Below are 23051 nucleotides of genomic sequence, written 5' to 3'. Positions count from 1 at the left end.
CATATGAAAGTACAGCGAGAATCGGTGTTTAGGCTAAAGCGGGATTCGTCGGTGAACAGAACGGTCGCCCATTGCTCCGTTTTCCAATCACTATGCAGCCTGCACCATGCTAATCGGACTCTTCTGTTCGTGGAGATGAGCGGGACAGAAACAGTCTGTCTTCTGGCAAACAACTCTCTCTCATTCAGTCTTTTGGAAACAATCATCCTTGTTACACGGGTTCCTGTGGCTACATACAGGTCCTGAGAGAGCTGAGAAGCTGTAGCCCCTCTGTTACGCCTCGCTAAAATGAACAAATAGCGATCTTCTCTGGCAGTCGTGTCTCTTGTACGGCTTTGCCCAGGCTTTCTCTCGATAGGTCCAGTATCCTGGAACTTTTTCCATAGGTCACACATGACGCTGGGCGTTAAATTAAACTCTCTGCATATCTGGACTTGCGATTGGCCTGCCTCTAGCCATCCCACAATTCGCCACTTAATTCCATCATCTAAACGTGTGATGGTTACTCATTTTTACTATTCCGATGTGAAATTAACCGATTGCTGCAATATAACACCTAGAATAGAGAAAGCAATTCGTCTTACTCCACGCGCTTATAAAGCCTGTTTTTCTGCTGGCTCCGCCTATAGAACGTGTACGCTTACCTATTTGCCTTACAAGATTTGCATTTTTATCTAGAAGCAGTGGTTTTTCCTCCAGTTCAGTTATTTTGATGCAATTCGATAAAATATGCAAATTCCCTTAATTTATTTCACCAGTGTAATAATTAAAGTCTATTCAGAGTAGAATTTTCCTAAATTATTATTCGTACTAATTTAATTATAGTAAAACAATTGAATTGAATGTCCTACTATCACTCAAAGAAATAAAATTGGAATTTATCTATTGAAGGATCTTCCATTTCTAGGTGTTTACCTTGAGACTCATTGCTAGGCCTAATATTAAGAGGTACGTGGCTGTTCCGCATCGAAATTAGAACCGAGGAACTAAACAAGTCCTTGTCGTGACAATGTCGCAAAAATCAAGTGAAATTCACCAGAGAAGACGCTGTAAGTCCACTACAATATCAAGCTGCTGCTAGCGGCTACCTACTCAAAGCTTGCATGCTTGTGAAAACAACAGTCCTTGGTTTGCTTGGATTATTCAGACTCATGTCCATTCCAACTGCAGTGGAAAAACCTTCAGACATAATTTTTTCATACTGCTAGGTGTTCCAGAAAAAAGAAAATAATTGCAGTTCATCACGAAGAAGAAGAGGGAGAAGATCCAGACAAAACCAAGGAATGTTGCCGAGACTCTAGTCGCGAAAAATGATAGCTAATGGCTAACGAATAATAAAAAAATATAAAGCCAAGTCACAAATTAAAGCTACAAATCGTCGAGGCCTATTCTCTGGATATTTCATAATTCAAACGTGAATCAGCTGGCATCAACTCACGAACTGCCCATGGATGCCACGGGAACAGAGCCTAAAAGCTCACTTATTAAAAGACTGAAGGAAGAACACCACTTGATCACCTGACAGCAAAGCGTAAAGTCAAAAGTGTGGTCTAAAATCTTTAGATATTTCAAAATTCCTTCTTTAATTCAGGAGATCGACACACAAAATCCTATTCTCCGAATTTTAGTGAGACACGCAGCCGGGAAGCATAATTGCCGCTCTCCGCAGTAACTACTGTAAGAAGACATACCACTTCATCTAACCAAAAAATCTCTAAGGAGATTCTTTGATCTAACTCAGCGCAAAAGTCGAACATGTGTCTAAAAGTGACCCGCACTCGCACTCAAAGAATTTTGCTCGCACTGGAATTTTCCTTCATTACACACAAAGAACACAGGCTACCACAAAACTGGATTTTCGCCCCTTTTAGGGACCAGATCTACACGGCCTCTCTTCTCGTACTCCTATCACTTAGCAACCAACACAAAGCAATTTGTTTTTAGAATGTTTCTCCGGAAGTGCGTCAGAATGACAAGTGAAAATCTGCCGCTTTCCTGAATCCTTTCACAAAGTGTTTCTTGGTTAAGTTTCAATAAAAGAAAAAAAAAAGAAAAATATCATTGAAGCATTGGTTTTTCCAAAATAAGAATTTACCTAACAAAATATTAATACTTTAAATTAATAATTGAAGAAATTAAAATAAAAATTCAGCTTTTTCTTAAATAAGAAAAATAATTAACTTAATTCAGATATCATTAACAGAACACTAAACGTGCAGCAAAGAGTGCTGCCATTAACTCTATCTTCCAAGAGTCAAAGTTTTTAAAGAAGCAATCCTACTTTTTGTCATACTAAACCTCACTTTAATTTGGTCATTGCTATAGATGTACCTTAAGAACGCAAGAGCCTCATATGGGATTGGCATCATAAAACACATGAAATAAAAAACGTCATTTATTTCTGTATTTTCAAAACGTTTTCTTTTAATAGATACTGACTCAAGCTCAAAAAGTTCGGAATACCAAGTTCTCTGTTTATTTTCTAAGCCACATCAAAAATCTTCGTCCCATTTTAGATCACTTTCCCACATTTCCACTGTGAATACAACGGAATTCATTGTTCCACATGGTTCATATGTCTTTGAAATAACTCTCAACTTATGCAGTTTGATGATTTTAACATCAATGGAATCCCTAATATGTCTCAATTCCAACTTAATTTTATCCTCAATTATATTCCAATCTAATCCCAAGAAACCTGTCCCTTGCCCGATATCAGTAATTTCCTCATATCCGTTTTCATGCAGTTCTGGACAATTTGTTTTTTATTTCCTTAAATGAAATCCCGCTGCTTTCAATATTTCTATTGAGTCATAAGCATACTGAGCTGTATTGGCTCCATAATATTTATCGTAAACAAATAAAAAAGAATTTAACATATCATAACAATTTTAGGTGACACTCTTTAAATTTCCTAATGTGAAATTTCAAAACCGATTAAACTAAATGGAAGACGATTAAAATGACAAGTTTTGGTTGAAGCCCTATCCCTTCCAGAATCCCCTAAAATTTCAGATAATTTCTCCCTCGAACTTCCGTCGTAAGAAACGGTTTCCCTATGTCTTCGCAAAATGCAACTTGGTTTTCTTTAAATTATGTGAAATAAATCTGCATAAAGGCTACCTCCCAATTCTATAGACTCGTTTAAAGATTTACTGTCTTCATTAAATGTAAACAATTTTAACTCGAGTTGTTTCCTTGTCATCGCTAATTACTACTCTGTAGAGCATATATCAATCTGAATTTTTGTTGCCATTAACGCAATTCCACACAATTTGATATTTTAACCGATACGCTATTATTTGTTTATATTGGCCATAGGTTCCCGACTTTTATGTTTTAGCGAATTAAAACATCTTTTCGCAGCCTCATAATTAGAATTTAACCCATCCGCGGCTTAACATGCTTTCTTTTCACATAGCTATGCAAACGGAACATTTTACATTATATTCCAGAGTGTTTTGAAATTTGTCAATTAATTAATTGTCTGTTTCAGAAAGGTTTTGCTTTTCTGATTGAATTTTTTCTATCTCCCAATTTTTTTTCTAATATTACAAACGGGAAGAAAAACCTACTTTTAAACAAACATTTTCACAATCCTCAGTAAATTTCTTACTTATTTCAATTCCCATCAGTAACGAATCAAAGCACGAATTAGACGCAGTAATGTTTCCATTTAATTGCGCTCTCTCAGCGTACACAATGTCCTAAAACGAATCACATCCTGTTATAATTTCAGCTCTTCTCATAAAACAGAGACTTACTGCGATCCTGATATTCGTAATGACCTTGCCTGAAAATCTTAAGAGCAAAAAGATTCCATCGAGGATTACAAGAAGTGGTCGAATGGTAAAGCCTGTTCAAAGGTTACAGTTTTAAATTTGATTTTTCAGCAAATTTAAAGGTGGGAGTATGTTGAAACTCTTACCGACAACCATGTGATTTGCGCATGCGCGCAGCAAAAACTAAAACAGAACTATTTTAACTGAACTTTAAGAACTCGTGATGGACGTTTGAGTGAAACGTGTAATCCTTATCTTCTGTGTTATATATATATTTTAGTTTAGTGATGTGATTGTAAATTAAATATCTTATTATCTTAGAAGTCTCTCTCTCTCTGTGAGTAGTGCATCGATGAATGAAATAAACATTCCCGGATATGCCTTTGGATTAGAAAGAAGATCGATTAAAAGGTAAGTCTTTTTACCTTTTATTTTCTAAGAATTATACATACATATTAAAATTTTGTCATAACTTTTGGCCCATCTCCCCAACAAGTCGCAAGCATATGAGCTAGACAACTGCATCCCCTTTTCTTTCGTCGGATTAGAAACAGACATATCTAGAATTTTCCTCGAGAAATTAGACGTATACTCCGTTAGTAACGCCACTAATACATACGATTGTGAATTTTGATCATTACTGCGCAAGATCAACGAAACAATTCCATATTCCCTCTCACTTACTATTTTTTGCCCGAAAGCTATCCGTTCGTTGTTTATTAGCTTTAAATTTAATTCGTTTACCAGTCGAGACGATATGAAGCTTTTATGATTACCATTATAAGACCAGTTAAAACATGAAAACATGAAAAAATTTGTAATAGAATGAGATCTAACATATCTTTTTTTTAAGGTCACGACATGAGCCAGCAAAAACATTATACGGCCATCGAAATTTTTCAATTTTCGTAAGAGAATTATTTGGCCAGATTATGCTATCGAAACCATTTAAGAATTTTATAAATTTGCTAGAATAACCAGATAATAGCGAAATATCAAACTTTGGTAATTATAAACCGTAACGGTGTTTTCCTAAGTTCTAGGTATACTGAGAATTGAAGAATTTGCTGAACATTTTCTGGAATTTAACACTTTAATGTGTTCTTTAACACTTTAATGTGTTTATTTTAACACTTTAATGTGTTTAATTTTCTTAGCAGAAAATATTTTATCATCAGATTCTTTCGAACTTTTAAATAAATTTACGTTTAAATGAATGCTTCTGCCTTTAATCATGGCTTTTCAAAATCTGTTCTTTCGTTTCTAAAAGTTCCAGTTACTCTAATAGTGAATTTAAGTATTCATCGACCTTTTGAGCTCTTTTAACAAGTTTAGTAAAACTGTTAAGTACGTTACTTCTCTTTTCAACTAATTTCGAAAGCTTATATATGTTAACTCAGAATCTATGTGTGAGACCTTATCTCCTCAGTCCGGAATACAGAAATGTTTAAGTATTCGAGTCTCAAGGTATTTCATAATTAAATATTTAATAACGGCCAACTGTTTCCGATATTTTCCTTTTGCTTACAGGCCAGAATGCACCAGTATTACATCTGTTGATTCAGTGTTCATAATGGTGCAAGAATAATTCTCCAAATAGCATAACAGAATTTATTAGTGACAATGTAACAAGAAAAAATAATTAAAAGATATAGTGTTATTAGGCAATCTCGGCCTTCTGTATCTTACACGCTTAGCATCTTTCTTGCGACTATATAATGGAGTACAGACTGAATGGCATGGACCTCTAACCGAATGGCGCGGGGCTTATACAAAACTACATGTTCCAAAATAGCAACAGTGTGATCAAACAGACTGATCCGTATTGATGTGTGCATAGTGTATTGATGAAACAAATCCGGCTCATTTAACACTTTATAAGTTCCAAATACTTATCAGTTCAAGAAGCTAAGCATATCTTGGCACTTGGGAAATAATTCCTAATGCTTTCAAAAACAACCGGTAAATATGAGCTGCATTTTGAAAAGCAACAAAAAATGGCTAATTGAAAGTATTCGAATATCACGTAATTAAAAGTCATGCTGAATATCAAATTATTTGGAAACATGGTAGTTAAAAATAAAAGTTAATAATAAATAAATAGTGATAGTTAATAATAAATAAATAGTGATAGTTAATAATAAATAAATAGTTAATAAATAGTAAACTTACTAGTTTGAATAGTTAAGATATGCCTGTATAACATTTTGGAACTTCAGTTTATATTAAAAGATTCTTTCTTCATTATTTACTAAACTTCTTCTGCTGAAAATATAATGATATTTCAGACAGTACTAATCATAATTTGAATAGCTTTAAAATTAAAAATGTTAAATATGCTAATATGTTACAGTTTCTATAGAGAGAAGCTGTTTCAGGATGCTTATAAATTCCTGCAGGTAAAAACTGTTAATTAATAAATCTTTAAAAAAGAGCATTTTTAAATATAAGATCTAATTTAAAATTCATTTATTCATAATACAGTATTATTATGACCACAGAGTAAAGAAAAAATGTGCATTTAAAGGCACTGTGGAATTAAACACTTTAAAATGTATGTATGTATTCTTATTAAAATTTAATTTTTCCCATGGCGAAGCATTTGAAAAAATGTATTACTTTATTTCAGCGAAGAAGTATTTATAAATAAGTTACAGTTAACTGAAATTAAAATAATTACATTAAAATGAACTTTTGATTATTATGCACAGTTTGTCACAAAATTCCTATAATATTTTGTATTCTGTTCTTCATGAAAGGTATTCGTACCGAGATTATATAATATTTTTCTTGCCCACAAGTGATTGAAATAAATTTTCCGAAAAGAATTCTACTTTTCCGAAAAGAATTCTACTAAAATAAGTTTTTTAGCAAACATGCGATAAATTTATTTATTCCGCATATTGTTTTACCGAAATCGTATAAAAACACTTGCAAATTCTTTCCATGTTGTGGAAGCTAATTCTACGAAGGCAGAAATTATTTAAAGAACAATATATTAATTTATATGTTATGATGTTTTATATTAAGTTACGTATTTTTAAGACACGAATTTTTTTTCATACTAAAAATACTAATTTGTTCGTGAAGAAACCATCCTACCTAAACCATAGGTTACACCTCTGATTACTGCACTATTATTTTCACTATTGTTGAAAGACTGAAATACCGAAGTAGAAACCGTATTGCGGAGTAAATATCATTTGCACATTTCACTTTGGAGTGAATTTGAATCTAGTTTTCCACTTTTCAATACTTTATCTCTTCAGTAAATCAGTTAATCAACAAAACCGCGTATTTTATTCGAAGTCAGCTTTTCAAAGGCAGAGCGAGATTTTTGCAAGTTCCGTTACCTAAATAATTTTCTTCAGCCATTTCTGAAACACTTATTCATAATCCTTAGGAATGTCTTATCTTCTTTTGGCCCTTAAAATATTATTATAAGTGGATCTTATTTGCTTGAAAATCTTTTGGAATATTCTTGCTAGAAACATGAACATTTTGGTTTAGGAATTTCAGTATATTTTTAATGAATTCTCCCCCTTTTCTGTCATGATGAGATGTTTGGAAACTTGTAGAAAACCTTGCACAACCTAGACAATTAACTCACTTACCTTACGTTTTACGAAGCAAAATTCCCCCAAATGCACTATAGTCCGTTGAATAATTTGATCACACCTGATCCCTGGAAGTTGTATTGTGAAAGTCTGCATACTGTTCTATCGCTTCGAACTTAGTCACGAGCTCGTTCCCTCAAAAGGCTTATGCAGATTTCGAGAAGAGGGTAGGGATTTAAGTAGTTAACTGGAACCGGCAGTTGGTCGTTATAGCCTGCAGTCGTCTGATATTGGAGTCTACCTGAAAAAAGGCACCCGAACCTGTTCATAAGAGTGGCAAATCAGATGTATTGAAACACTGGAAGCAGTAACCATTTAATATTCATGCTGAAATAAGTAACGACAAAGAAAATCCTGTCCAAATCGGTAAATTAAAGATTCTATAGCTAGTTTAATGAAAAGTAGTGAATTGTGGTTTTTCGTAGCATTAGCTTCGAAATGGGAATGTTAGTTTCATCACGTAGATTGTTATCTTTATATTTTTGTTTCTAATGCTAAAGAAGAGACTATTAAAATTTTTAATGTTAAATGCTATTCAGTCTTGGTACTGCATGCAAGTATCCTTTCCAACTTGATTCCTCGGGAAAGGAAGCTAGTGGTACATTGTAATTAGATTCCTTAGAATAACCAGCTTATAAATTATTTTCCCCCCTCCTTTCAGCATGCCTTCGTAATATAACGCTAGCACTGTCTGCTTATATTCGAAAGGTCCAAGTTCGAATCCCGGTGAGAACACTGTACATTTTTTTATGTCTCCAGTATCCAAAATTCCTAATGATTATGTAAGCTGTATTGCTCACATTAATCCCAATATCTTAAAGAACTCAAAACAAAATTACCACATTATATTTGCGTTTCTTTGTATTAAGACCTTTAATATTTCTCTTGACACTAAGATTATACAATCATAAGTTTTATTTTAGCAGTGATGCTATGAGGTTTTGTAAAACTGATAGCCGATTTCTTCTGGAATGAATCCTTCTTTTTTCTCATAACTGGCCTATATTTTAAAACTAACAGATTCATTATTTCTGTCGAAGGTAATGTCTTTTTGCACACCTCTTGATACATTTTTAATTACAGGTGACTGCATCTTATCTGATTTGAGTTGTTAATAAGGACCGTTAATCCATACAACGTTGCGGTTATCATTGTTGCTTTAAATTTTAAGGCGTAAATTTCACCTTTGATAACTGTGTTAAATTTTACTGTGTCTTACTTTAATTTCAAGCCTTAAGGTTAGAAAGTTTAATTCCAGTATGAAAGGTCAAATCATTTATTGTGTCATTAATAATAATGATAATAATTTATCATTATTATTAATCATGTGCTAACTTTATCAGATACTGCAAACAAAAATTGCAAATCTTAATAATACATAATTTCTACTAGAGTAAATTTCTATTCTAAATTTATATTGCTATGGTTTTACTTATTCATCTGTAGCTTTTTCATCTAGTTCGCTTTGCACTCTGCTGGGGTTTGAAGAACGCATACGATCAGAAACATAAAAGTTGCAAATTTAAATTAAAGTTCAACTTTCTTTCTACTAATTAAGTGCTCAGAGCATTCTAAACACATATTACTTTCTAACTCTTTAGATGAGAAGTTAATATGTATATCGAAAGGCAATGAGCACCAAACTCATAGTTTGCAGCTTTAAAGGAAAATCGCAACTTATGAATAGCGTTAAAAATAAACGTGAGGATATCTCATCATCGTATTCTTTTACAAATCTCTGACGCCCTCCCAAAAAAATTTTGACGTAGAAGCATAGGTTGGTAACAGCTTTATAAGCCATACACCAAAGCTATATACCAAAGTATATCTTAACCAAATCAGATGAAAACAGATTTTGAGGTTTAGCCCTGGGTTTTATTTTCTTGGTATACTTTACAATTCTGTGAAGTATTTCCGAGCATCAGAAGGGTTTTCGCCATAAAATTTATAAGGTCTTTTCTTCCTCTTTTCTGCATGCTTTCTTTGTGTAATTGGAAGCATTCTCGATTGCGTGTTCGAAAGGTCCAAGATTTGAGTCCCGGCGATGGCATTGCATACTTTTCACGTCTCCTCCCTTAAAAAAAAAAAAAAAAAAAAAAAAAAAAAGACTTTACACTGGCCTCTGAACTAAAATGTGCTGGACGATAATTCGTCACAATCGGGATTGGAAGATTGGGTCTCCTAATCCTCAAGTTACCCTTTAAAAGGGCGAGGATGTAAAGGTGTTTTCTTTCTCCTTTTCGCATACCTTCGTGGTGTAATTGAAAGCATACTCGACGCGTATTCGAGAGGTCCATGGTGCGAGGGCACTGCATATGTTTGACGTCTCCTAAAGAAAGAAGAAAGAAGAAATGAAAGAAGAAGAAAACCTAATGACTGTACAAACTAAACAAATAACCATAGATATATATTTATCTTCTAAAAGGAAAGAAAGAAAATAGTAATATATTCTGTTACTTTTAGAGAGAACTAGATATGTTATAAGATGTTTCTCCCGCCTTCTGAGCATGCCTTCCTGGTGTAGTGGTCACCACGCTCGGCGCGTGTTCGAGAGGTCTGAAGTCCGAGTCCCGGGGAGAGAGCATTGCTTATGTTTCATCTCACCTGCTTCTAAATAACCTAATATTCCTACAATATAATTTTGTAACAACTATTCAAATGCGATTCAAGTTAAAAATCTTCCAATTTCCTATGTTTGTTGGGATAGATTCCAGATTAACATCTATTAATTTATTTCACTATATTTGTAGTACTTATTCTCAGTCTATATGAGCTTTATCGTTTTGGCTCTTTAAAACGTCGATACATGCATAGGTTTCCGTAATTTTTTATGATCTTGCGTGGCAGGTACGGAAATTCTGTCGTGCTTAAATTCATCATAGCAGAACTACAAATTATAGTTAATAGATTTTGGATTTCAAATTCAATCAATTTTGAAAACTATGTAATAAATTGTTGCTTAATTGCATCGTTGGAAGCTAATAACTGATTCAATTATTCAGTTTTACAAATTGATTGATTTGCTTAGTTGGAAAAAATTAATATATCGTTACGAACTGTGTACGTAGGTAGATAATTATAGTAAAATTATATGTGGAATTGTTTTATTTTTCTGTAAAATGTAGCATAAAAAGCTTCAGAAAAACGATACTCTGCCAGAAAAATAAAAATACCGAGGCAAGTCTTTTACAGTGAGTAAATGTCTATTTCGCTGATTTGGCGAGAAATCACAAAACGTCGCCAAACCTGAAAACCATTTGGCAACAGTTTTGTCTTGGATATTGTAAATGAATAACTGTAATTGATCCTTTATGCAAATGTAACCGTATCCGGCCGTCATATGCCTTTAATTTTTAGTACTGGAAATTTCTCGGCTGCCGAGGGAAAAGTATATAAAACCGGAGAGAATATTAGTTTCTCATCTGTTAGTTATTAGTTCAGAGCAACTTCGGAGCATCGAGATATCCGTGAGAGTTCCTCCTTTTAGACGCGCATTCGTTCTGCTGTGTTGAACTTTCCTAGTAGTTTGAAGTGCAATTACTGATTGTGCTCTGTGATACTGTGAAGAATTGTACCAGTATTTTTGTGCAAAGTTCCAGAACTGCGAAATGTTTCTTTTGATAGAATAAATTTTAACAAGCTATCGTCTGTTCTGTGTGCATTCAATCTATTGCCAGTCGCATGAAACAATATATATAATTTCGTTTCCTCTTGCAGTATATTTGAAGATCATAATGCAAACCATAGTAAGCAAAATGTAAGCCTGTTTGGGGCTTCTATAATTAAGACACAATAACACGCTTGACTAGTTTCGATGGTTTTACCGAACCATCATCTTCAGCTGCAAACCCGCAAATGAACAAGATAGGAAATAATGATTAGATAAGATAAGAAAGCCTGGACAAGAATAAGCAAGTGGCGCCATCTGTTGGCGAAACCAGAACTGAAACATAAATTCTCTAAAAGCCGAAGGCAAATTTGGATTGGAATTAGGATCGTTAACTAGAACAGAAAGATTTTTATGAATGTGAAATGCCTCTAGAAAATCCAGTTCTCCAATGGAAGATGTTTTTTGAATAATTTTGGCAGCAGAAAAATTGAAAGTGTGATTTTCGGACCAACAATGTTGAGCAACAGAAGACTTCTGTGTTTCCTTTTTTCTAACATAAGCCTCATGTTCTTTGACGCGAAATTTTAAGGCTCTCTTAGTTTGGCCAATGTAAATTAAACCACACTGGCAAGGAATCCTATAAATACCCCAGGAATTCATATCCGGAATGGGGTCCTTGAGTATAGAAGTTGGAATTTTATTGATGGGAGAATAAAAAAGAAAAGTTAAATTTCTGCAAAATATGTGCAACTTTATAGCTAATTGATGGAAAGAAGGGAATGACAACAGAATTTTTATAATCTCCTAAAATAAGAGTGTGGCTTTTAGTGTGTTCAGATGAGAATTTTTTAACTGCTTGATTAATAATGTTGGGTGAAAAGCCCCTGTCAATAGCTATTGCTTTTAAATAATTTAGTTCTTCATCAAGGGCTAATTTGGAGGAGCAAACTTGAAGAGCACGGAAAACATAGGAATAAAATGAAGCTAACTTTTGTTTAATCGGATGACATGATTTAAAGTGTGGTGGAAGGCAAACCGATGAAGGTTTACGGTAAACTGTAGTACTGAAGTTGGATGTGTTACGTGTGACCAGAATGTCGAGAAACGGAAGAGAATTGCAAGTCTCAAGTTCAAAAGTGAACTGAATAGCAGGATCAATAGAATTCATTGTTGAAAGAACTTTATTTAAATCATCTTTATTACCTTCAAACAGGGTAAAAGTATCGTCTACGTAGCGGAACCATGTCGGGAAGTTTAAAGTTTCAAACAATTTTGATTCATAATAATGCATGTAGATATCAGCCAGGATGGGACTGAGGGGGCTTCCCATGGCTAATCCCTCAGTTTGTTTGTAATATTTATTTTGGAAAACAAAATGTGTTTGTTTCAAACAGAGTTGAGTGAGAGAAATTAGCTCCTCAATTTCGATGCAAGAGAAATGAAATTCGCGAAGTCTGGTTTCTAGACATCTTAATGCACCCTCCACTGGGACATTGGTGAATAATGATTTTACATTAAAAGAAACCATGAGTAAATTATTAGGAGAAATGTTTTTAACCTTTTTTACAAATTCTATTGAATTTTTTATGGTGTAAATGTTATTGTCTAATAGAGTGGAAAATCTAGAAACCAGACTGTGTTATTGTGTCTTAAACCATAGTAAGTTAATAGGGCTTAAAATCGTTAGAAAAACAATTAAGCTATAAGATTTTATTTATTTTTTAACTCGATTTATTAGATAACAGCAAAGTGCAGTAGGATTCCTGGCTAATGCAAGGGATACCTTTAGGTCTTTCTAAAGGAAACAAGCACATGTTCACATTACATACGGGTACAATTATGCAAGCTCCCTTGCAATTGCTCCATTCGCTACGATCTAGGTGGGAAACTCTATCTTGCGAATTTTCTTAAATGTGTAATCCATATCTTTGTAAAAAGTAAAATATAAAAAAGAAATCTGCAATATTTTATAAAACGTAATCAGTAGCTACATAGATAATTATTATACTTAACGTAATATCATGAACATTGACCGTATTATAAAAAATGTAATCAGTAAAAAATATATGTATTGTTATGGGAAATTCTTATGTATTTTTTGTTGTGTATAATTTTTGCGTATTATTTTACTGTGAAATTGTATTATCCTTATTTTTAAATTAATGTTTAATATTTAATATTGTTAAACTTTACGGCAAAACTCCCTTAAGTTTGGCTGAATAGTTGTTACAGTTAAAAGGGCGCGGTTCTATTTCCGTTTCTCACGCGTAGGCGTCTTTGGAGGTTAGAGGTCACTGTCCAGCTGCATTTTTTCCCCTTTTTCGCGGGGGTTGAAAACACGTGTTTTTCTCGTTCAGAGGCGACTAGTTCTAAGGGGCAGCGATATTTTGACAGAGTTATAGGTTGGAAACTTTCTTCTGTTGCGTGGGAAAGAAAGGCTCTGTCTTCTTGTAGAAAGTTCAGAATTTCTGAGAATTTCAGTGGCGATTTATGGCCTTTCTTTTAATTGGCGAAAGGGAGTCCATTTTCCTTAAGATTGGCTAAATTTTTTAATTTTAGTGTAGTTTGAACCAATAGTAATTTTGAGGCGTTTCTTGGTGTGTTAAACCGAGGTTTCTTAAGCCTTTGCACGGAGGGCAGGGGGAGCTTTTTGGACTTGAAAAAAAGAAAAAAAGCGATTTTGAGAGAAGACTTTGAAGAGGTTTTTTTGCAGACTTAGGGGTTTGCTTCATTGAGGGCAGGCCCCTACGGGGCCGGCCGCGGTCAGGGAGTTGCTGAGATGGAGCGGTGGAAAAACGCAGCGGTTCTTCGGTGGTCGACCGCGGTATACAGTTAAGTTTTATCTCCGAGATTTCTGGGTACGGAAGGTCCGAGACAGTGTGGTGCTCGACTTGTTTGACGGCGGCAATTCTTGCGGCCTATTATTTTCAATTTCGTCGCTGAGATTCCTTTTTCCCATTTGTGGAACAGTTTGAACTGCTCGTTCGTGCTGGTGTATCTATTTTGCTTTAGAAAAGATGGAAATGTGGAAAGTCGTCATCGCCTGAGGTCTGCTTTGGTCTTTTATCTCCAGTTTAGACCTTCTCTTGTCTTCAGTGGAACTTCGAAAACGGGAAGTTGATTGAGTGAAAGTGCTGCTTAACGGAGGAATTTGAAAACTTTAAACTGGAACTATGTAAAGGCTCCGGTTCCGGAAAACAACGATGAAGATTTATCAGTTTGTGTTTCGGGATGTGTAATTTAGATCGGGGCAGCTCTCTGAGTCTCTCAAAGGTGGTACGCCGATTTCGTGAGTGACTTTTTAATTTTCTTTGGCGTTTTATTTTGTTGCATAATCCTTTTAAATTTGGAAATGTTTAATACTAAAGCAAGAGTTGACATGTTAAGTAGATAAAAATTGAATATTTTTACCAAATTTCTAGCTGAGAAAGTAAATTTTTTCTTAATGTTTAATAGTCAGAAGTTAATTGAACTAATTGGAGGAAGTGAATCTTTGTTTTAATGTTTAAGTGCTATGTTCAATATGTTTTATTCTAAATTAGTTTTTTTAAATGAGTTTAATATTCTTGGTTTCCTGCTTAAAATGATTAAGAACAGGTGACGTGTTTCGCTATGATTTTTGTATTAATGGATTAATGTTAAATATGAGATTGATTTAAAAAAAAAAACTATGAATAACTTTAAAAGATTTTGTAGGGGTAGTCTGGCCAGCTAAAAAAGATTTAAAAGTTTTGATTATGTACTTACAAAGTTTAGTAGTTTTTAGTAGTAGTTAGTTTGTCGTTTTTTTTTTTTTTTTTTTTTTTTTTTTTTTTTTTTTTTTTTTTTTTGTCGCGGCACCAAGCAGTCAGTTGTAAAGAGATAAAAGTTAAATATAAAATATTACTTTTTTTCCTACATAACAATTGGTGCCGTGACCAGGATTCGAACCTGGGTTATTGCGGGCACAACGCAATGTACTAACCACTATACGATCACGGCCGGCCCCTTAGGGGCCGCCGTCAAAGTAGCAAACCCCTAAGGCTCCAAAAACCTCTTAAAAGTCTTCTCTAAAAATCGCTTTTTTTTTTTCAAGTCCAAAAGAAGATCCCCTCCTTTTTCCGTGCAACAGCTTAAGAAACCTCGGTTTAACACACCAAGAAACGCCTCAAAATTACTATTGGTTCAAACTACACTAAAATTAAAAAATTTAGCCAATCTTAAGGAAAATGGACTCCCTTTCGCCAATTAAAAGAAAGGTCATAAATCGCCACTGAAATTCTCAGAAATTCTGAACTTTCTACAAGAAGACAGAGCCTTTCTTTCCCACGCAACAGAAGAAAGTTTCCAACCTATAGCTCTGTCAAAATATCGCTGCCCTTAGAACTAGTCGCCTCTGAACGAGAAAAACACGTGTTTTCAACCCCCGCGAAAAAGGGGAAAAAATGCAGCTGGACAGTGACCTCTAACCTCCAAAGACGCCTACGCGTGAGAAACGGAAATACAACCGCGCCCTTTTAACTGTAACAACTATTCAGCCAAACTTAAGGGAGTTTTGCCGTAAAGTTTAACAATATTAAATATTAAACATTAATTTAAAAATAAGGATAATACAATTTCACAGTAAAATAATACGCAAAAATTATACACAACAAAAAAATACATAAGAATTTTCCATAACAATTCCCCCACGGTACGGAAAAAGAAAAATTTTGAGAAACAAAATTTTTCTACACACACCTTAATAAATAATTACACAAAAATTAAGCACAACAAAAAAATAGTAGAATATTATTACACACCTGGAAGTAGTCACGGAGAACAGTGATAAGTACACACAACTATTAAAAATTTACCTACACTTAAACCAACGAAAAATAAAATTCAACTAAAACATTTAAATACAATTCAATTTGTAGCTACAAAGACAGCAAGAGTGAAGTGTCACTGATACCTTTAATTACTAATTTGGTAACACAATGCTCATGACCAGAAACAACCAAACAACTAGTGAGTAAATAAATACAAGCTTTTAGTATCCTAATCAACAACAGAAGCAAACAACAAGAACCAGAAAAGTTTATCAGAAATAACCTCTAAACTGAAAGGAAGTACAAACACGCAGAGAGAAGCTCCAGAAATCTAAACCAAAAAACGTCTAGCGCGTAACTAGAAACAAAAGGGGAAAAAAAAATTGAAAACTTAACTTGAAACAGGAAATGAAAATTCGGACCAGCCGAATAATTCCCTAAACGCAAACCACTATGGAGTTACGAACTAAAACCGAAACTAGAAAACTCTCAACAAGCGCATACCACCAACAGAGTGAAAACCAGCTAAATAAACTCGGAACTTTAAAAAAAAATTCTTCAAAGAGCCAAAGAAAATTCAAGACAAATGTAAGGAATCAAAACTCAATAATAAATCAATTACCGAAAAAAAAATTCTAGACAAAAATTTGTCACAAGGACTACGTCAAGACCGAACCGAAGCAAGTTAAAGAACACATATAAAAAAATCTCAAAATAACAAAAAGGTGTTCAAAATACCCTTAAAATTTAAACCGTATGAAACATAAAATTTGTCTACAAAAGCTGTTTAGGGAATGTGCACTGATTTGAGAAAATGCAGTATTGAGCAACATCTATACAAAAACGCCCAAAGTAAACAAAAAATGAAACATACAAAACCCCAATTAGGAAAACGAGACAGCAGTCTGTTCAGGACAAAAGTGCATGCTCTGCAATTGTGAGATGCAGACTTTAGCATAAACACAAAAAAAATCTACCAAATAGACTACCAAAAATACCTGCAAGGAAATAAATGGGAATATCTCAAACAAGGAGGAAGTGTTTTAAAACTCAAAATCTCCAAAGTAAACTCAACTCAACTCAAAATCAATAACTCCACAAAATGCGTACACTAAGCTCCAAGTAAAAATCCACACTGAAACCTGGCAGTGTCTCTACCCAAGTATAAAAGCAACAAGAAGTTTTGTGAGTTTAAAACAATGGCAATAAACTGAAAATGCATAGCATAATACTAATGAAAAAAAAAACTCATAATATCAAATTCACACAAAAACTGCTCCAGCAACCTGAAGTCTCCCGTATAAGTATTCATTCTCATTTCACACCAATGATCCAAACCAGCACAAAACTCAAATACCGAATTAGAATTAAACCCATAAGTTTGCAACAAATTCAATCAAGAACATAAATCCAGTGACAAAAATTAAAAAACTAATAAAAATCAAATAGATTACTCATTAACAATTTAACTCACAGTTAAAAACAAATGTTACACAACTCACTGTTAATTTCCTCACTAGACTAGCAGTTAAACAACCTGAACACCTACACAATGAGTATAGAAGAGTAATTATCCTAATTTCATAAATATCACAACACAACAATATTCTACCTTGTCGCACAAAATTCTCATAACTCGCAATTCTAAATTCTCTTAAAACACTACACTTCTACTGTTTAACCATTTCTCACCAACAGTAATCACTAATCATCAAACTACAAAACTCAGAAATTAGGTGGAATCTCAATTACTACTTGTACAACTCATTAAGCCAAACCACAACCACAGAATAATTCAACACACAAAAAGCTAAACAACTTCACTCAAGCTGATAAAGTAAACATTTCCCTAAAATCTAAAAAAAATTCAGTCAAATTTCTAAACAGACTATCACTGGTCCCTCGCAACTTTACAAAACTAACGCGCATTAAAGTTAAGAAAGCAACTCAATTACTCTAAATAAAATGAACATTTCTAATCCAAGTCTGTTCTACAAATTCCCTAATCCATTAACACCATTTACGAACTTAAAAAAAACTTCACTGTTAAATTAAAACAAACAATTGTTCTGACAATAAAAATAATTTACTAAAAATGGAACTAACCAAATCAAATAATTAAAAATAATGCAGTTAACACAAGCAATTCAGAAAAATTCCATTACTGCACAGTACTTCAAATTAACTAAAAGGTGTCTCAGAGCGCTAGGTAAAAGCAAACATAAAAATTCAGCTCTATTCAAAACACAGTATAAGCATACACAAAAATAGAAATTCAATACATAATTCAAAAATACACATTTACATACAGTGGTCTACCAGTCGCGAGGTCACGGCACCAAATTGTTATGTAGGAAAAAAAGTAATATTTTATATTTAACTTTTATCTCTTTACAACTGACTGCTTGGTGCCGCGACAAAAAAAAAAAAAAAAAAAAAAAAAAAAAAAACTAACTATTACTAAAAACTACTAAACTTTGTAAGTACGTAATCAAAACTTTTAAATCTAAAAGACATCAAAGAAAGATATCCTCCCTGGTGTTTTGGTAGAATCACGATGAATTATGCACATCCACAACAAAATCTTTAACAGGCTATCTCTCACTAAATTAAAACTAATTTATATCTCCAACCTGAAAACACATAAAATTCAATACTAAATCCAGAGATAAGCTTAAACCTTGAACATTTCAAATATCACACAGAACTCTTCAAAACACCGGGAAAAGATACAATCACACAATTAAGAAGTCTACTCAACCAAATCAAAATAAATTCAGTAAACAGATCGTATAGTCACCAACACTAAAACTGATTTTTTTTCTACTACCGCAATATAATTACCCAGGTTCGGTTGAAAAACCATGTTTCCGTAAGGATCACATGGGTGACCTAAAGTAGACCACAATTAATACACACAAAAAAAAACATACAATATTAAAGAAAATAAACACATTTATTGAAAATTCCCACACATTATAACTTAAGATAGCTGGCCAGACTATCCCTACAAAATCTTTCAAAGTTATTCATAGTTTTTTTTTTTTTTAATCAATCTCATATTTAACATTAATCCATTAATACAAAAATCATAGCGAAACACGTCACAGTTCTTAATCATTTTAAGCAGGAAACCAAGAATATTAAACTCATTTAAAAAAACTAATTTAGAATAAAACATATTGAACATAGCACTTAAACATTAAAACAAAGATTCACTTTCTCCAATTAGTTCAATTAACTTCTGACTATTAAACATTAAAAAAAAATTTACTTTCTCAGCTAGAAATTTGGTAAAAATATTCAATTTTTATCTACTTAACATGTCAACTCTTGCTTTAGTATTAAACATTTCCAAATTTAAAAGGATTATGCAACAAAATAAAACACCAATGAAAATTAAAAAGTCACTCACGAAATCGGCGTACCACCTTTGAGAGACTCAGGGAGCTGCCCCGATCTAAATTACACATCCCGAAACACAAACTGATAAATCTTCATCGTTGTTTTCCGGAACCGGAGCCTTTACATAGTTCCAGTTTAAAGTTTTCAAATTCCTCCGTTAAGCAGCACTTTCACTCAATCAACTTCCCGTTTTCGAAGTTCCACTGAAGACAAGAGAAGGTCTAAACTGGAGATAAAAGACCAAAGCAGACTTCAGGCGATGACGACTTTCCACATTTCCATCTTTTCTAAAGCAAAATAGATACACCAGCACGAACGAGCAGTTCAAACTGTTCCACAAATGGGAAAAAGGAATCTCAGCGACGAAATTGAAAATAATAGGCCGCAAGAATTGCCGCCGTCAAACAAGTCGAGCACCACACTGTCTCGGACCTTCCGTACTTTCTGTATTTCAGTATCTCGGATGCCGTCGATAAAGTATTGCAAGGACAGGATTTCCCTTGTTTCTGTCGGGCATTCCGAAAAGGCGAGATGGGACAGCCTTTCAACATTTGCGACAAGCTCCTGAAGTGTTTCGGTAGGCTTCTGTTGACGAGATTTTAATTGGAGCCTGCTGTAGTCTTTTAAACACTTCTCCCCAAAGCGCAACTCCAAGGCGCCGGACAGAGCTTCGAAATCTAACCTTTTGTTTTCGGGAAGAGTCTGAAGGATATCCGCTGCGTCGGCTCTTAGAGAAGCGGCGAGATGACAGGCCTTAGCTTGGGAATCCCATCCATTCGCATCCGCCACGATAGAAAATTGTGTCTTATACACCTGCCAGGAGGTCTTCCCATCATATGTGGATAGCTTCAGAGGTGGACGAGCAGGCATTGGTAAGAATTTAAAATCATCACTCCTGCTCCCTGCCGACGCTACGAATTTCTTTAAAGTATCCATTTCTTTGGCAACTGCAGAAACTCTCTCATCAATTTGTTCTTTTACAGAATAAACTCTTTCTTCTATTTCTTCTTTCACCGAAGAAACTCTTTCTTCAATATGTCCAACTTTATTTTCAACTGCGTCAATTCTGCCTTCCATAGCTTCAAATTTATTTTCTATTATGCAAGTAATTTCTCTTTTCATTTCTTCTTGACCAGCTTGAACGGCTTTCATTTCGTCCTTAACGGATTCCTGGCCCAATTTCATTTCTTCCTTAACGGATTCCTGGCCCAATTTCATTTCTTCCTTAAATGATGCTTGGCCAGCTTCCATCTTTTCTTGGAATGCAGCAAAAGCACTAATGAGCTGTCTCAATTGTTCTTCCATCGCTCTTGTTATTGGCATTCAAATCCCACTCCTGACACCAAAAATTGTTGCGTGCGTACGGGTTCGTTATGAAATGAATGCACAAGTCCGATGAAAAATGAACAAAAATTTATTATTATCACAACAAAAATGCTTAAATTTTCTCAAATTATCATGCAGTATTACAATATCTCACAGTAGTTTTCTTTTAACTACTCAAATGTCAATAGAACGTAATTCAAAACAGCTAAAGAACGCTAATCCGCGAATTCGCTACAATCAACAACAGTAATTTTCTAAACAACAACAAACTAAGCAACTACTACAAACTGAGATGTTTTCCTCCTTTTATAAGATTTTAAAATCACGCGCTAGAATTTTCCAGTACTTTCTCGAAATCAAAAAGAGATATTTATTTATTTAATGCACGCGCTCTTGTATTTTCAATTTTCCGGCTTAGCTTTCTTTTAATATTCGTCACGCGCTGCACTGCGCGAGAAATAAAACCATTTAATTTCTAATTGAACTAACATTAGCTTTTTAAATACCAAATTCGTAACAATATAAACATCATATCTGTAAGTTTTTGCATCTATACAATATATGCATTGAATATAATATACAATGCTTACTTTATTTTTCAACACTTTGAACAAAATACATTCTTAGCACAGAAGGTTTTCACATTTTAAATATCGCATTCGCATTTTTCTGTCCTCGGTTCGACAGCAAAAACATTCATTACATCTGTTATACTTAGTTTCTTCGAATTTCATACATTTGTTTGAATTATTCCTCGAAACTTCTGCTCTTATTTTGCATGCAGTGCGTAAATTTCTCGGTAAGGTATTAATCTCTGATCGTTATTCAATATTTTTTATTGTAATACCAAGTCTCACAAAAACAGACATATGCTTCTGTATCTGGTTGGTGGATTATTACTTGAAAATAATATAATTTGAGCATTTATTGCAGCAACATTCATTTTAAAAAGGAAAATTGACCAACTCCTTGTTATTCTGGCAATTGAATACTTGCTGCCATTTCATCCACAGTATCCACTGCTCCCTTGGTCATATTCTAAAAGCAAATAATTTCTGGCGTTTTCTTTTCGCCAGTAGTATCATCTATAGCATCATCGTTATGTAATGTTGAAAGCATAAGGCCAGTTTTCACTTTTTAGGAACATAGAAATTTTTATCTTTTTTGAAACCAAACAGTGTAGAAGATATTCCTATTTTCATCTTCAGATTCAGAAATGCAATCTTCATCACTTTCAAATATTTCTCATAAATCTTACAGCCGTTGTGTTCCCATTTCATACGGAATATTTTTTTTTTTTACCATAATGCGCTAAGAAATCTTTGAAAATTTAATTTCAAAAACTTTGAAATTGTTTGCGAGTAGAAATATTTACCGTTAAATTCTAGAAATAAATCTCTCAAATAAATATTCAGTCAAAAAAACACTTACACGGACAGGCGCTTCTGATGTGTCATCGATAAATATTTTTCTGAAACACACAGACAACGAAAAAGCGGTTCTGAAAGTCAAACGCAACTAGGAACTCAGCTACTGAATTGCAGCTCAGAATTTCAGTTTCACAAGCTAGGTGTCTTCCACTTTTTTGGCATATGATACACCCCACGCACTTTCCCGTGGGTTAAAATATTTTTGACGTATACAGGTTTAGTTAAATGCACTAAAGATTGAAAAAATATCTTTAGCAAATCATAGTATTTTTGGCACCATGTCAATAAAAATAGTAATGTAAACTTGTTAACAAAGATGTGTTTTAAATCAAAATTGTGAAAGAGAAAAGAAATTTAAGTGTAATCATTCTTGTGCACACACACAAACACACACACACACATATATATATATATATATATATATATGTAAGAAAAATAAATTAATTTCCTTTCTCTATTTAAAAATAGCTACATCTATTTGCACTGCGTCATTTCGAGAAAAATCTATGTCATATGAGTCTTACGTAATTCTGGTGATGTAAATTGAACTAAAACTCAAGCAGCCAAAATTAAATTTACAGCAATATTAACTATCCAATCAGAATGCTTTGAGAACCAAAACTAACTCAGTCTGACTTGATATTTCATCATGAACATTACGCACTTGCTTTCCACGCTTTGGCCTAGCTACACTGCCGTCTGTCTACTGCTGTTTTCTTGCTACAAAGTTATCAAAAATGTAAGCCTTTTTGGAATAGAAACATTTACTGTGCCGACTTGTGTATTGCTGAAAATAAAACTGAAGATTTAATCTGCATTCGCCTCTAATTTCCTGTTCATTACAGATACAACCGCCTGCGCTCTATTCCTGCTCCTGAATTTATTATATATATATACATATGTCATGATATGAATGATTTGGAACTTAGTGGTGGCGTAATAGATGCCTCGCGAAGACACTTGGGAAGGCAGACATGGCCAGATTCAAGATAAATTTATTTTTGAGGAATTGTTGGATTCGCAATATTATTGTAGGTTTATTGTGTGATTCGCAATATTTGCTTCACATACGAACGGGCCTCTTATGCATT

At 33.9% G+C, this 23051-nt stretch overlaps 1 non-coding gene across 1 annotated transcript; it reads right to left on the bottom strand.

The window, feature by feature from the left end:
- Window positions 1–14918: 14918 nt before the first annotated feature.
- Window positions 14919–14990, bottom strand: TRNAH-GUG (transfer RNA histidin (anticodon GUG)). Its single transcript has one exon. It is a non-coding gene; the product is annotated as a tRNA-His (tRNA).
- Window positions 14991–23051: the final 8061 nt, after the last annotated feature.

The sequence above is a fragment of the Stegodyphus dumicola genome, chromosome 3 (genome assembly GCF_044657685.1).
Source record: "Stegodyphus dumicola isolate Sdum_Otavi_A_Nest chromosome 3, ASM4465768v1".
Taxonomy (NCBI): Eukaryota; Metazoa; Arthropoda; class Arachnida; order Araneae; family Eresidae; genus Stegodyphus; species Stegodyphus dumicola.
Note: the sequence above shows the minus strand (reverse complement) of the source record. Positions and strands in the feature narration are given on the sequence as shown.